Genomic DNA, 15,401 nt, shown 5'->3' on the forward strand with positions numbered 1-15,401 from the left:
TTATTGGTGAAATGGGCCCAGTCCTGAATCCAGGCATTTGTGCCCATGCCCACCCTTTTGCTCACACATCTAATGGAAACCTCTGACAATGAGGACAAATCAGTGAGGCTTTTGTTGAGGACTCTGAAGGTCATGAGTAAGAACAGGGCTGGTTGGGAGGCCCTGTGTGTGTGTGTGTGTGTGTGAATATGTATGTGTGTGTGTGAGTGTGTGTGTGCCATGTTGTGCTTAGAGTCCAAGCCTCAATGTCTGGTCTTCTCCACCGGCCGGGTGTGTACCCTCAGGAATGCCTCCTCCCCTCTCTGACCTCAGTTTCTCAGTCTGTAAGCAGCAAATAATCCTATCATCCCTCCCTGCCTCACAGACAAAACAGGGTGGTGGACGTGGAAGCAGATGGTGCATAGTAAGCCATTTAGAAGGTAAGTGGCTACTGCTTATGATCCCACTTCCTCAAGATAGAACAGTCACAAAAAGACAGATCCCTGGCCTCTCAGAGGAGTTTACAGCACAGAGGAAAGGAAAAATAATGAAATGCATCATGGTGCATGTTAGGATGGAGAAATAAAGAGGATGTCCTAGGTAGAGAGGAAGCATCAGTCCTGCACACGGACAGGGGTGCAGGTTGAGGTTGGTATTGGGAGGCTGTATAAGAAAAGTTTCAAGGGGAGATATGACAGATTTAGTGTGAATCAGGCATTGACATGAGAAGGGAAAGAAACAGAGAGAGGAGTGTTTTCCAGCAGCGACAGGAGAACCCTGGAGTATAGAGGGGGCAGTGGGTTGGTTGCCAGGAGAGGAGCAGGTGGGCCAGGGTTGGGTGGTGGGGATGGCAGACAGCTGAAATCTTGGGAGTCTTGGGGAAGGGCCATCCCCAGAGTTCTCCTCAGCTTCTCCAAACCCTCTCCCTACTACTCTTGGGCCTTTCTCTGAGGGAGCTGTGGGTTCCCTTATCTTGCTCTCCCTCCTTTTAGACTGGGAGCCTGCAGCTGCCTCTCTTCAGGCTGGGCAACATGACCCTTCCTAGGTAATGCCCCCTCCATAGGCTTTCTGGAGGTTAGAAAAGGTTTCATTTCAAATACACTTGAAGTGTAATCTAAGAAGTACGCCCACCTGGCAAAAGGAGAGCCACAAACACCACACATTTCCTAGCTTGATCCCTGGGTCTTTTTCAAACTGAGAGCACTGCCCATTAGTGGGTCTGGAAATCAAACCAGTGGGCTTTGATCAGCAGTACTTTAATAAATAGAATAGAATAGAATAGAATAGAATAGAATAGAATAGAACAGAATAGAATAAAAAATAGAGTGCTTGGCTTTACAAGAGAACATCATACCATGAAATAATGTATTTCAATTACATAATATTTGTATATGTGTGTGTGCCCTAGGTTGCAAGGCAAAATTAATTTCTTGCTGTGAGCCTCTGTCAAAAAAGTTTGAAAAACACTGCTTTAGCGGTAACAGGATATGAGGTTTAGCCAATTAGTTTCTGTAGAACTCAATGTTAATAGATGTTTTGCAAAAATAAAATTGATGCTAGCAAATTGTTCTTCTACAATATAACTTAATTATATTGTTGAGAACATAAACATATAAATGCAGGTACACAATTAAAGTTGACACTATACCATAAGAAATGAGGTATTTTTGCACAAAATGAAAAGAAATTGCCTGAGACCGCTGGCTGTGTGACTCGGGGAATTGCTGGAGGCAGTAACCAGTGCATTAACGTGCACGGTATATATTATGACTACAGGTTAGATGATGTACCTTTCAACACATTTGGACATGATTCAGTGTTTATCATTCATCAAACATTTATATCCTCAAGAATGGCTGCTGGTCCTATTAGTATGTTATTTTTAAAATTTTCTACGAACAGGTAAGTTTGGAAAATTCTATCATCATTGCTTTAAACTAGGAAGGGCCTGATTGAGTACTGAAATGCCTCATCTTTAGGTGAAATCATGGAGATTCTGGGCAGTGAAGGGTCTTGCTGAAAAATGAAAACAGCAGCGATCATGTGCTGAGAACTTACCACATGTCTGTTACTTACATGACCTAATTTAATTCTCACAAGAACTCTATAAGACAGGTAATATTTTCTGCAGATCACAGATATAGAAAAATTAGACCTCATAGAGAGGTGCCTGGGTGGTTCCATCAGTTAAGCGCCTGACTCCTGATTTCTGCTCAGGTCATAATCACAAGATCGTAGGATAGAGCCTATTGTAGGGCTCTGTGCTCATCAGGGAGTCTGCTTGAGGATTCTCTCCCACTGTCCCTCCTCTGCCCTGTGCTTGCATGCTTGCTCTCTCTCTCTCTCTCTCTCTAATTAATTAATTATTTTTTTTAATTTAAGAAAAATTAGACCTAGGGAGGTAAAGTTATCAAAATAATTAAACATATTTCCATTCTGCACAATTAATAAATGGTGGACAAGGACTCAAGCCAATGACGGGAGGGGTGGGGCTCTCACCCCTCCTTTTCCTATTATCACAAAGGAGGGAGAGCACTTCTTATCTGCTTCACCCTGGTCTTTCTCTCTGCTCCACACTCTTTATTCACTACAGGAAAAGGAGCAGTGGATTTATATAAAGGAAGTCTAAAATCCACTGAACTTTTCTTTTTTCATTTTTAGTAGCTAGACACAGAGCCTAACATGAGGCTTGAACTAACAACCTTGAGATCAAGACCTGAACTGAAATCAAGAGCTGGATTAATTAACTGAGCCGCCCAGAACCCTTACTGGTTTTTTTTTTCTTTTTTTTTTTTAAGATTTCATCCATTCATTCATGAGAGACACAGAGAAAGAGAGGCAGAGAATCAGGCTTCCATGCAGGGAGCCCGACATGGGACTTGATCCCGGGTCTCCAGGATCACACCCCGGGCCGAAGGCAACGTTAAACTGCTAAACCACCCAGGCTGCCCCACACTTACTGTTTTTAATAGAAAGAAGGGCCACTTGACCAAGTGGTACTTCCTCGTGTGCACTTCATTCTACCAAAAACTGTGAATAGGAGCCACACCACAGGTCCCCACAAGGGCCAGCTGAGTAACAAACTCTATTTTGCAGATATAAGTGTTCTCAAACTAGATTTTGACACTTATATTTAGAGAAAAAAATAGGAAACCCAGCTTTGGGCTTGGTTGTCAGCCCCGAGCTTTACTGAAAAGACTTGAACATTCAGAATGATAAAGCCATTTACATCAAGCAGATGGTTTCATTCCCTTTTGGCTTTGTGGGACTGTGTGTGTCCTAGCAGTGAGAAGCTACAGATAGAGAAGTGAAGTAGGGACCCCCAATAAACACAACCTGGTGATTCCACAACCTGTTGGTGTTCAAAACACTCCCCAGTCATGCCCTCATCTTGGTGAATTAGAGTAAAACTCATACTTTGGCTTTGGAGATCTACAACATTCTAGAGGTAATCAGACTGAACCTTTAAAAGACAACAAAACTGAATCTATCTTAAATCACATTGCTTTCTTAATATATCTTTTGCTAAAAATAAATCCGCAGAAAGATGGAACTGGATAGAAACTGACAGAGCACATAACACAATCTGTTCATGTTCCAGAGGGAGAACAGGGACCCCAAGTGAGGCGTCACTGCAAAGGTGTCTCTGGGTTTTAATACTGCAGTTCCTGTGTCTCCTTGAATCCATCACAGTCGTGTGGGGCTCTGGGTTTGAAGACGATCCACTTCTTGTAAAGTCCATTTCCTGCCTCACAGAAACAGGGTAGGTGGTTGGGTAAAGCAAGATGCCAACCTTCAGCATAGCAAGTTACATCATTCAGAGACTTCTGAAGACAGAACTGCGAAATGAGCTAAGTATATTCCCTAGAGGGGACATTCTTTCTTAAAGAATTTTTACATCCTTAGCATGCTTTGAAGGGAGCCCCAAACAAGTATAAAAATAGAGACCAAGAGCAGGCTAAGGCCAGGATGAAGGCAGAAAATACTATTTGAATGAATAGGCCTTTTGCCTATTTACCTCTATTCTAATTAAATCCCCACAGGATGGCCCAAGCCAAATATTCCAAGAATAAAATACAACCTTCTGTTTAGCAGATTCCTCCAGGGAGGCCAGGAGTGTTATTTATGGCCCCTTTATGCTCCTATAGTACTGAGAAGGAAGGAGGAAAAGGAAAGAGCAAGGAAGTCCGCAATGAGGAAGCACTGGTATCTCTCCTAAACATCTTGATAGCCCAAAGCACTATCTCATTCTACAGGAGAAGGGTAATAGGTAGGGAATAAACTCTCTAAAATACAACAGGCATGTTAAAATCCACAATTCTGTTTTGCAATACCATGTAATTTTGCAACAAATAGCACTTAAAATAAAACACATGTTCACTGTCTTATGGAGAGTCCTCCCAATATGGTGTCCAAGGATCTACTGCACAGCACTGCTTTCTCCAGGCTACATTTAAGGACCTGTGTATACACCACATGACAGCCTTTCTGAAACACCAAAAAGCCCTGGAAACCCATCTAGTCCAGCCTCTCCATTTTACTGATTAGCAAACTGAGCCCCAGAAAGTGGAAGGGTCTGGCCCAATGACACACAGGCAGGAACAGTGCCAGGAAGAGACAAAAATCCTGCCCTGCTGTGTCCTTTGGAACTTACTATCCAACTAGCTGCTCATGCTTTATCTTCTTGACATGGAGTTACAACTTGACTCTAAATTGTATCCTTTATTTCTAGTGATTCCTGATGTTTTAACAGTCCAATGGCACTTGGAAAAAAAAACCAGGAAAATAAATGCTAAAAGTGGTTGCTATGATTCTTATAGAGGAAAAAACAAATTTAGAGGAGAATGTTTCAAGAGAAGAGGCCTCTGAATTAGGGAAATAACTGTCCATCCATTTACACTGAGAAAATATCACTCATCTGGTTTGTGTGTGTGACTAAGGAAGACATGTTTTTTGTTGGCTAAGAGTTGAAGTGACACTGATGAACCAGAGGAAAGTTCTCATGACAAATGGCAACAATCACTCGTGTCCTCAAATGAGAGCTAGATTCTAGTCCTTCTCTTTCATCTCCTTTTCCCTCTTCTTCCTTTCCCTTCCTCTTATTCCCACCCCTCCCCCCAACCCTTTCTTCCCCTCCTCTTCTTCTCAGGTTAGGTTGGACCTTAGCTACAAGATGGTAAGTCTTGATCCAGAAAGTTGGAGAAACATTTGAAAACTGAGTAAACATTTTTACAAGTTGGTGGGTGATTCATTTTATCTTTCTGTTTGGAACTTCTGGACTGGTTCAACCTGCATGACTATGTTTTTTTCCTCCTCGGGCCTTGATGAAACAAAACAAAATCAGCAGTGAGTTTTGTGCTCCAGAAGTAAGTAAACTCACTTTCACTATCCACCAGCCATTGAAAGTCCCATAACCACTTTTATGCAATTGTAGCAGGTGTCTTGTAGGCCAAAGATATCCTAATATTTCAAAAGTATTCAAGAATGGGGATACAGAGTTAGAGCAAACATGGGGAGAGCCCCCAGGTCTGTGTGGCCAGAGAAGTCTGTTAACTGAAGGCTGCATCTGGCTGTGGGAGATGGATGCTTACCTAACAGGTGCAAGATCACACACGCTCACACACACACACATGCACATATACACAGAAACTCTGCATATTTCATCTGGCTTGGGTTCCCCCACCCTTGTCGTTTCTGGTAATGATGAGATAGCCCCTTGAGCTATATAGTGAGAAGTTACTTGAGAGAGGCCACCAAACCCACTGGGCTCAGCCCATGTGTTTCTGTGCTTTCCCTTCTACACATGCAGGAGGTCTCATTGAACTTACCTTCAAAGGACATTGTCTGGTTACCGTCAGAAGGTGCACTAAGACTTAGGTTACTGAACTAGATAACATCAAGTCTGTTTGTGGGAGAAAATATCTTACTTAGTAAAGCTTTAACTTTCCCAAAAGAATAATAAATTCTGGGAGTAAGATGCAGGTGTTCACTGAAGAGCTAAACAGAATAATTAAGGAAACAAAATTAAGTAAAAGATGGTGACCAATTACCAATAAACACATTTGAAACCTCAAACCAGGTGACAAAATATCACTCTCAACATGAAATAATTAGAGCACTTTGGTCAAATGACAGAAGCCAATGAACTAGAAACTGAGTACCAGTTACGTTGTTAAAGATGCTGTTTCTTTTCCATATTTCTTTAAACTTTGATTCCCCTCCTTCCTACCCCAAACAAACAAATAAGATTTGCTATTCTGACCTTTGGGAAAATAATCAAGTCCAGATAGTCAAGTTTTACACTTAATTTTTTTAAATGTAGCTTTCAATTGCAAACTGTTTTGTCCTTAATGGACATAGTACTTTAAAAATGAAGTAAATTTTGTTTCAAAGTCCCTTCTTGCTACACAAAGAGCCACAATTTAACTTGTCTGAGTAGTAACTAGTTTTGACTAGTGAATAAACTGGTTCTCAAATATTGGCTTACCATTGAAATGAAGGAAGATCTAAAGCTACTGTTTATTGTATGTAATATACAGATATTCCAGGCATGGTATCTATATTCTTTGCATTAATGCTCTTAAACACCTAATCATTATTCCCATTTGCTGTTAAATAAAAAGCTCCGAGGGAAAGTTCATGTAAGGTTGCAAAGCCTGTGGGTGACAGAGCCAGAATCTGGCTACCAAGGTTGGTTGTTTCCCTCACAGCATTAGGAAACAGAAGAGGGTGGGAGGAAGCAGGATCGGAAGCTCTGGTGGGCTGTCCCCCAGGCAACTGTTGCCAGGGCCCAGGACTGGTAGAGCTTGAAGATCTGGACTTAGCAGTGCCTCTGAAATGCTTGTCCTCATGATACATGATAGGAGTTCTCTTTTTCTTTCAGCCTCCTTTTTTTCCTGAAACTCGACAAAAAAGCCTATTTAGCTTCATGGCCTCCTAGGTACTTCTACATTTGCTCAAAATTAAGTCAAAAGCAGCCTTGTCTCCTACATCTGCTTCATGCAAAACTTAAGCAGTAGTTTCTTTGCTATAATACCACAGGCCTCAGGCAGCTATATACCACTCAGAACCCACTAACCTAATCATTTCACTTGTCAAATGTGCTCATAGCAGGTAAAGAATGAGCACCAGTCACTACTTAAAAAGTTTACCAGAGGGCACTTAGCTGGCTCAGTCAGAAGAGCATGTGACTTTTGATCTTGGGGTCATGAGTTCAAGCCCCACGTTGGGTGTAGAGATTACTTAAATAAATAAAACTTAAAAAAAAAAAAGTTTACCAAAGTGATATTGGAAAAGACTATTTAAAAACTGTATAATTTTTATAATTTATGTAAATCTACCATGAATATAATAGCCAGTCAACATTTTTAAGTAATTTTGATTTAAATTGTCATCAGACAGAAATATATTGTACCTAAAAGGCTTCACCCCTTTTCTCCACTCCAGATGGAAAATGAGAATAAAAATGGCATAAATGTTTTAATATTAGACTGTGGTTCTGGTTGCACAACCCCTGTGAATCTACTAAAATAAGCCCTGAATTGTACTTTCAACAGGAGATTTGTATGGTATATGAATTATATATCAATAAAGGTGTTATCAAAAAACTTGATCTGAAAGTCCCTTTCCAAGTGTAAGTTTAAGCACAGAATTCGTGGAACTTTGGAAAAAAGGACACCAAAGCTGAGCCATGTCAGAGAAAACAGTTTTTTTCTCCCAAGGACAAGGGAAGAAGAAAGAACATGAGAGGGAAAATGAGAGGAGAGCTAAGGGTGAACAGAGCAACTTGGTGAGTAGTAACAAGAGTTTAAGGATTTGTCCACTCTCCAACATCCCCAACCTTGAACATCCCTTCCCCATCACTTACATGAAGGTCACAGAGCTCCCTAATTCACTGACAAGTTCCCCTCCCAGCTAGCCCACACTGTTTGCAGAATTTAAGACATTAACTGAATTTTTAAAATTTAAGAAATCACCTTAAGAAATTAATTTCATCTCATGCTACCATAGCCTTCTGTGCTCTTTAACCACCACCCCTAAGAGACCCTGGAGATGAACTCTCCCTTCTTTACATCCCATTGTTCTTGGCTCCCACAAGACATCCAAAGGCCCAGGCTTCCGTCATCACCTGATTTCATTTCATTTAATTTCATTTCATCTGAGGCTGTAGGTGTCTCTGAAGCAAATGACCCAGGCTCCTCTAAGCCTCCAGTAAAATAAACTGAAATGCTTTGGATGAGTTCTGCTCTCTTTTTCTTCTTATTTTTATTTCTGAAAGTCATGGAAAGAGGCTAATTTCTATAACTGTCAATGGGAAAAGAGGCAGCATCTTCATGAAAGCAGGAAAATTTATACAATAAACAACAAGAATTCAGAGCCAGAAATGACTGTGGAGAACTTATGTCCCCAAGGAATCCAAGCAGTGCTAGAAAGTTTTTTTTTTAATGTATTTACCTCCATTCTTCTTTACTGAGTAATTTGACAACTCAAATTTGAAAAAGAAACGGACACATGGGAGGAGAGCCTACAAAAGCAAAATTAACTTTAAAAAAACAAAACTGGTACAACATAATGTAGGAAAAGGGACAGCAAGTTAAAACCCACAACTACAAAAGATTTCACATATTTTGGTCAATCCTATGTAAATTAATTTTAAGACTTAAATAAAATGAAAAACTTATCAGGAAATTAAAAAAATCATTAGAATGAACCCGAACAGAGATTTAAAACCACACAGATGATAAAAGACATGGATGAAGTGATTAAGAGTTCACCCCTCCTTGCCCACAGAACCAAAAGTTCCCGATGAATTTTACCCAAACTTTAAGGGACTTTCATTTGCTTTTTTTCTAGCTCCTGCAAAGAAGAGAAGTGGTGTTGTGCAATCCTATCGACAAGGCAAGAAAAAGGGTGGCTCCTGCTCATTCCCGAGTTGCAGAGCCTTACTGCCATTATTTCAAAAGCCTGATAAACAAGCACCAATAGAGCTATGGACCCCACCCTGGAGTCTTCAGTTAAGTTGCTGTCTTCAAGACCTGCTTGCCAGAGAGCATCAGTGGCTTGTCTGTCTGCCTGTCTTTCTCTCTGTCTCGCATGTCACAGGAGCACAGACATGAGCAGTGCCTCTGAGACAACATGGGAATCACCAGCAGGCGTTCCCCCTCCAACTGCTGCTCTCTCTCCATGGCAGAGTGGCCCGTGTCAGATGTCTAAATGGGCAAAGTTTCCAGGGGAAAAAAGTACAAGGTAATATAGAATGAAGCAAAGGGAGAAACAAAAAATATTAATTATGAGAAGATGAGATATGAGTGAGAAATGCTCTAAGCTACCAGTAAGAAATCTTATGAAGAGTGACTTTAATTAGAGGGTTTTTTCTCTCTCTTTCCCTCTTTCTCTTGTGAAGCAGCCATTTGCAATGTGGTTTCTGCTGGCCCAACCATCAGATCCTCCTTCCAGGCAGACAGAAGTGGGGGAAGAATGGAGACAGAGCCTGTGTACTACTATGTTTTGGGAAATCAGAAGCTTTCCCAGGCACTGTCCAGCCAACCAGTCCTCACACCTCATGCCAGACTACTTCATGTGGCATCTCTAACTGCAAGGGGCCCTGGGAAGAGGGGAACAAGATCTTCAAGACTAGCTTACCCTGAGACCACTTATGATCCTCCACTGCATGACTTGGGACAATTTCCAGTCCGTATATAACCACAGTTCTATTAGCAAGAAAGGAGATCATGGTACTGAGTGGGCTGCTAACAGGATCTGCCGCAGGGGGTGTGGTGGCATCACAGAGAATATTTTGAGGCCAGATAAAAGACAAATACTTCTAATCTCAGACTAATCCTGGGAAAGGATCTCAAAGCAACCTCTCCTCCAGTCTTCTCATCTGGGACCTGGAACATACATCAACCCATAGACATCCATCACTTAGCACTTGGTTCTCTTCCATCCTCCCTCTCCATTCTGATTCCACTTTAAGGTCCCTTTCTGTTCTGCTACTTTCCTCAGAATGCCTTTCAGCCTCATAAGCAAATGTCAGGAGACTATCTCTTCCTCGAATTCTTCATGAACCTTCCCCTGGCCTGCCCCATGGAAAGCATCTCGCTCCCCATCATGCACCCCCAGCCCTGGGAATGTTGTCTAGAAATCTCACATTGCATTATGACACACATTAGTTTCATGCACTGTCTTATGCAACACCCAGAGGGCCTCTGGAAGGTAGAGAGTTCCATGTCATTGAAGATTTTCAAGCAGAGGTTTGGCAGCCACTTATCTTGGATGAGGCAGAGGAGGAGATTCAAGCATGAGGCAGAGATCTGCAGGAGATGAACTTTGAGGTCACCTCCAGCAGTCACTGAACAAGCACTCTGTGCCAGGTTGTAGGCCACATGCTTCCGTACAAACTGTATGTAACCCTCATACAATCCTGAGAATGACATCATTGCCCAACATCACAGATGAATAAGTGGTAGAGCTGGGAGTCCAATTAGATCTCTGATTCAAGGCTTGTTTCCATATCAAATAAGAGTTACACAAAATAAAGAAATAAGATGGATGATTTCCACTCTAGCACTCCCAACCTTATAGAAAGAAAATGGTACAGAGACTAAACATCAGTGAATTTTCTTGGACCCAGTAGAGAAGTGAGCTCACAGGGCAAACTGCCACCCCTCAAGTCCAGAGACAGGTGAATCTGGACAAGACCTTATATGTAGCAGAAGCCCCTAGAACTATAAACCAGTAAGAATATTTAAATTGTAGTTCTCATGAACTGCAGGAGACAGACTGTGGACTCTTTAATGGTAAGAAACTCCTAGAGACCAGTCTTAGGGAGGTCCACATTTTTATGGGCTTTAATCTCTAGGAACTATACCAGGTTCTCATGATGAAGAGTCAAGAAAGATCTCCCAGTGGCTCAAGCAGAGGGAAGAGTAAACACTGTGGAATACGCTCAATATTACACAAGCCTACTGTGCAAGGGTAAGGACGATACCAGAGTCTCTACCCTCCTGGAAGAAGGGGCTTCTCTATCCCCAGCCTCCTCTAGACTTCCTGTGTCACCTAGGCATAGAGAGGGGAAGGCAAAGGCACCGCCTGGGGCACAGGTCCACCATAACACTGATCACAGGTCATGAGATTATACAACACTCTACTGCCCCACACCTCACCAGCATACCAAGGCTCCAGTGTATGAACTGCAAATTACAGCTGCAAGAGCTACAAGACATGGATCCTATCAGATGAGCAGTTCTTAGGGAAGAGCAAAGGCAATGGTGGGACAAAACAAAGGGCACTAGAGGAAGTGGAAGTGTCCAATACCTGCAGCTACAACAGACATAAAGTGCATGCAGCTTAGCTCCTGACCACATTAACAAAGAACCTCAGCCTATTGCCCAATATATTAGGTCCAGCTGGCAACAAAAAATCACAAGGTATACGAAAAGAAAGAAAAGAAAAGAAAGAAAAGAAAATAAAAGAAAGAAAAGAAAAGAAAAGAAAAGAAAAGAAAAGAAAAGAAGAAATGAAATGGAAGAGGAAGGAAAGTAAAGGAAAGGAAAGGAAAGGAAAGGAAAGGAAGGAAAGGAAGGAAAGGAAGGAAAGGAAAGGAGAAAAGAAAGAAAAAAAGAAAAGAAAAGTAAAGGAAAGGAAATGGAAAGGAAGGAGAGGGGAAAGGAAAGTAAAGGAAAGGAAAAACTATCTAACATTCTTTGATGCTTTAGAGAGATACTTGGCTTGAACTGTTTATTTTCAAAACCCGAAAACAGTATGACAATGTGTTTATCAGACCATCTATTCAAGAGAGCAGCCTCCAAAATGTATTTTTCTCCCCCTCAGCAACAAAAAAAGTTACAAGATAAAATTAAAAGCCCACTTTTTGAAAGATATAGCTATGAATTATACACGTCCAGTGCTTTTCTAACAGGTTGTAGTCATCATAAATCACACAGAAATTAAAATTAAAACAGATGAAATAAAAAGTAATTACAATCATGGGATGCTTGGGTGGCTCAGTCAGTTGAGCATCCAACTCTTAGTTTCAGCTCAGACCATGATCTCACAGTGGTGGGATCAAGGCCCATGTTGGGCTCTGCACTCAGGGTGCAGTCTGCTTCAGACTCTCTCCCTCTCCCTCCTACATTTGCCCTCTCTCTCTCTCTTTCTCTCAAATAAATAAATAAACCAACAAACAAATAAATTTTTTAAATTATTATTGATAATATAGGATCTAACATTTGTCCCCTACACCTGATGAGTGATATGCAACTTGAACCTACAGCTTGTTTTAGAATCCACTGGTATGGCAGGCAGTTATAAGATGCTCATCCCCTGGTACCCAAACTTGTATGCAATCTCCCCCCTTGGAACAAGGGCAGAATCTGTGGTTTGCATCTCACCAACAGAATGTCGTAAAGAAAATGGAATTTTGCAGATGTGATTGGGTCTCTCATCAACCAAATGAGTTAATCAGAAAGAAGATTATTTTAGGTAGGCCTACCATGGTATCGGGTGAGATCTTCAAAAGAGATTCCTGGAAGAATGAACTCAAAGCTGGAGAGATGGCTTGTTTCCTGGTGGCCTTGAGGAAGCAAACGGCCATGTTGTAAACTGCCTATTGAGAGGGCTTGTGTCCAGGAGTCGGGGACCTCCCTCTCATAACCACAAGGAACTAAATTCCATCAATAATTTCAATCAGCTTGGAAGAGGACCAAAATCCAGATGTGAATGCAGCCCAGGCAACACCTAGAATGCAGCCTTGTGACATGCTGCACAGAAGACCTAGTTAAGGGATATCTGGACCACTGGCTCACAGAAACTGTGGATAATAAATGGGTATTGTTTTAAGCCTATAGATTTGCAATAATTTGTTACACAGCATAGAAAACTAATACAACTCATCTTAGCAAATTGCTTAACTCTGAGAGTTCACAATTTTCAGTGAAGAGAGGCCTCTTGGGATGGGAGAGACCATCCTGTTGAGTGCATATCAAATGAGACCCAGCCTGTGGAATGTTCCCCTTTTTTCAGATTTTCTACGGCTAGCTTTCCTGAGTCTTATAGCTCAGTCGAGGGGATCAAAACATGACATCATGTTTACTCATTTTACCTCTCAAAAGCCCTACAAGTTCACTAAAATTCCTCAGACTTAAAGGTTCTCAGTTACAGCTCCTGAAATGAGTGGTCATTAAGATTTTTTGAACAGGTGGTGCAGTGGGGGTGGGTAAGGCACAGACAATGTCTTGGGAGTTCCCACTGCAGAAACAAGATTTCTGTCGCTCGTGGGAACACACACCTCTCTTCCCCTACCTCTGATATCAACCTCACACCCTGCAAAACACACATACACACACACACACACACACACACACATACACCCTTGCAACATCACCCTCAACACACATACATGCACACATGAACACACACATACATCCCTCCAACATCACCCTCAACACCCATGCATGTTCACGCATGAACACACACAAACACACCCCTGTCCTCTGCCCTCCCCCACCCACAACACACACCTCTGCTGCAAGGTTCAGATGAAAATCAAGTGAGGAGAACAGATTTAAATGGGGTTTTATATTCCAAACTTAAGTGTTCATCATAAAAAGAATTGTCAGGAAATGTTTGGATGTGATAATACTGTTTTACTGATATTTCCACCTGGGATGCTCTGTGTTCTGAAGTTTATCTAGACAGGTGTGAGCTCGGAGCTTCTGCTGGAGCCCACCCTCTCTGCATAGGATCACCATAGAGTGGGATTTCAAGGTGAACCTTTCAAAAATCAGAAGGACTGGGGTCGCATCTTGGTTTGTCTCTTACTAACCACATGAATTTTAAAAAGCAATTCATTTCCCTAACACTCTACACAATTAAGCTATTAACACCTACCTCATAGATTGCTGTGAATATCAAAAGTGGTAGGGTGAAGAAGGGCCTCCCATAACACATGACACGATCTAAAACTGTATGCATGCTCATTACATCGGCTGGCTTGTTTCTACACTTGTATTTTAGGATTAGGACTTGCATTTCACATGTTTTCATCAAAACAGTAATCCGCTTCAATTTGGCTCCTTATTAGTCTATTTATTTACCCAACTAATGAGGGCCATTTTATAATTTTTTTTTAGAGTATTTACTTATTTGAGAGAAAGAGAGAGAGGAGGAGCAGAGGAAGAGAGAGAAGGAGAATCTCAAGCAGACTCCCCGCTGAACATGGAGTCCAACACAGGGTTTGATCTCACAACTTAACTGACTGAGCCACCCAGGCATCCCTAATGAGGGCCATTTTAAAGCACCAAATCACTCCTAATTAAATGCCTAGCGTTTTGAGGAAACATTTTGCAATTTTAACACTCTAGAAAAGAAAAAGAACATGTGAAGAAAATATGAGTGAAATATAAATCAAACCATGGGTGGACCTCAGTTCAAGGATCATTTTTAAAAAGAAGGAGGAGGAGGAGAAGAGGAAATAATTAGGGAAAAGGATGGTGGAATAGAAAGGACAAGGAGTTGGAAATGTAGGTCCATTAATAATTCTGCTCAGTACTTTCTGTGTGACTTTGAATGAATAAACTTTCTGTACTTTAGTTTCCTCAAACATAATAAGTGTCAGTAATAGTAACTGATGTGATTTGCCAGTTGAAAATGTTTGAGGATATAGGAAGTAAAAGATTCAGGAGAATCACGGAGTCATATTATGAAGGAGTCAAGCGGCTTCCTCGAGCTTGTGTCAACAGAAGGGAAGTGCTCTGCCCAAAGCTATGGGCCCTTTGAGGAAGCCTGAATCCACTGACTGATGTACTCCAGGGTGTGAAAGCTTGACCTATTGCCCCAAACAGGGACAACTCTACATGGTCATTCCATCTTCAGAGCTCCCCGCAGAGGTGCCTTGAACCTCTACTGAGCAGCATCACAGCTCTGCTTCTCTCTACCCCAGTCTATGGTTCCAATAATATGCCCTAATAAACTCCCAACCCGTTCATCTACATCAAACAGTTTGCTTCGGAGGAAACCCAACCTGTGGCAGGCTCTTATCCCAAGGCATCCAGACATATATCTCTTGTATAATATCCCAACCTCCAGATTTATGTTTTTGCCTCTTGCAAACAGCAAATGTCATCTGTCTGTCCCATGCCAAATTCTATGGTGTTCATTCTAATTATGTATCTCAGAGTTTCTTAGTCTCAACACTATTGACATTTTGGACTGGATAGTTCTTTGTTATAGAGAACTGTCCTACACATTATAGGATGTACAATGGCCTTTACCCACCATATGCAGTAGCATTCCCTCTCCAAGCTATAATAGTAAAAACTGTCTCCAGACACTGTCAGATACACCCTGGGTGCCAAAAATCATTCCTATTGAGAAACGCTGATCTACTTTTATTTACATAATTTATGTCAGGTATTAAGGGT

The 15,401-nt window shown here is 41.6% G+C and overlaps 1 long non-coding RNA gene across 21 annotated transcripts in view; it reads right to left on the reverse strand.

The window, feature by feature from the left end:
- LOC112662299 (uncharacterized) overlaps nucleotides 1-15,401 on the reverse strand; it is a 296,118-nt gene that overhangs the window by 193,197 nt on the left and 87,520 nt on the right. The window contains exon 1 of one of the 21 annotated variants that reach the window (XR_007401572.1): nucleotides 6,467-6,882. The exons of the other annotated variants lie outside the window; for them this stretch is intronic. This is a non-coding gene — a long non-coding RNA (uncharacterized LOC112662299). Of the gene's footprint in view, nucleotides 1-6,466; nucleotides 6,883-15,401 lie in introns of those variants that run through there. 21 annotated transcript variants of the gene reach the window in all.

The sequence above is a fragment of the Canis lupus genome, chromosome 13 (genome assembly GCF_003254725.2).
Source record: "Canis lupus dingo isolate Sandy chromosome 13, ASM325472v2, whole genome shotgun sequence".
Classification (NCBI taxonomy): domain Eukaryota; kingdom Metazoa; phylum Chordata; class Mammalia; order Carnivora; family Canidae; genus Canis; species Canis lupus.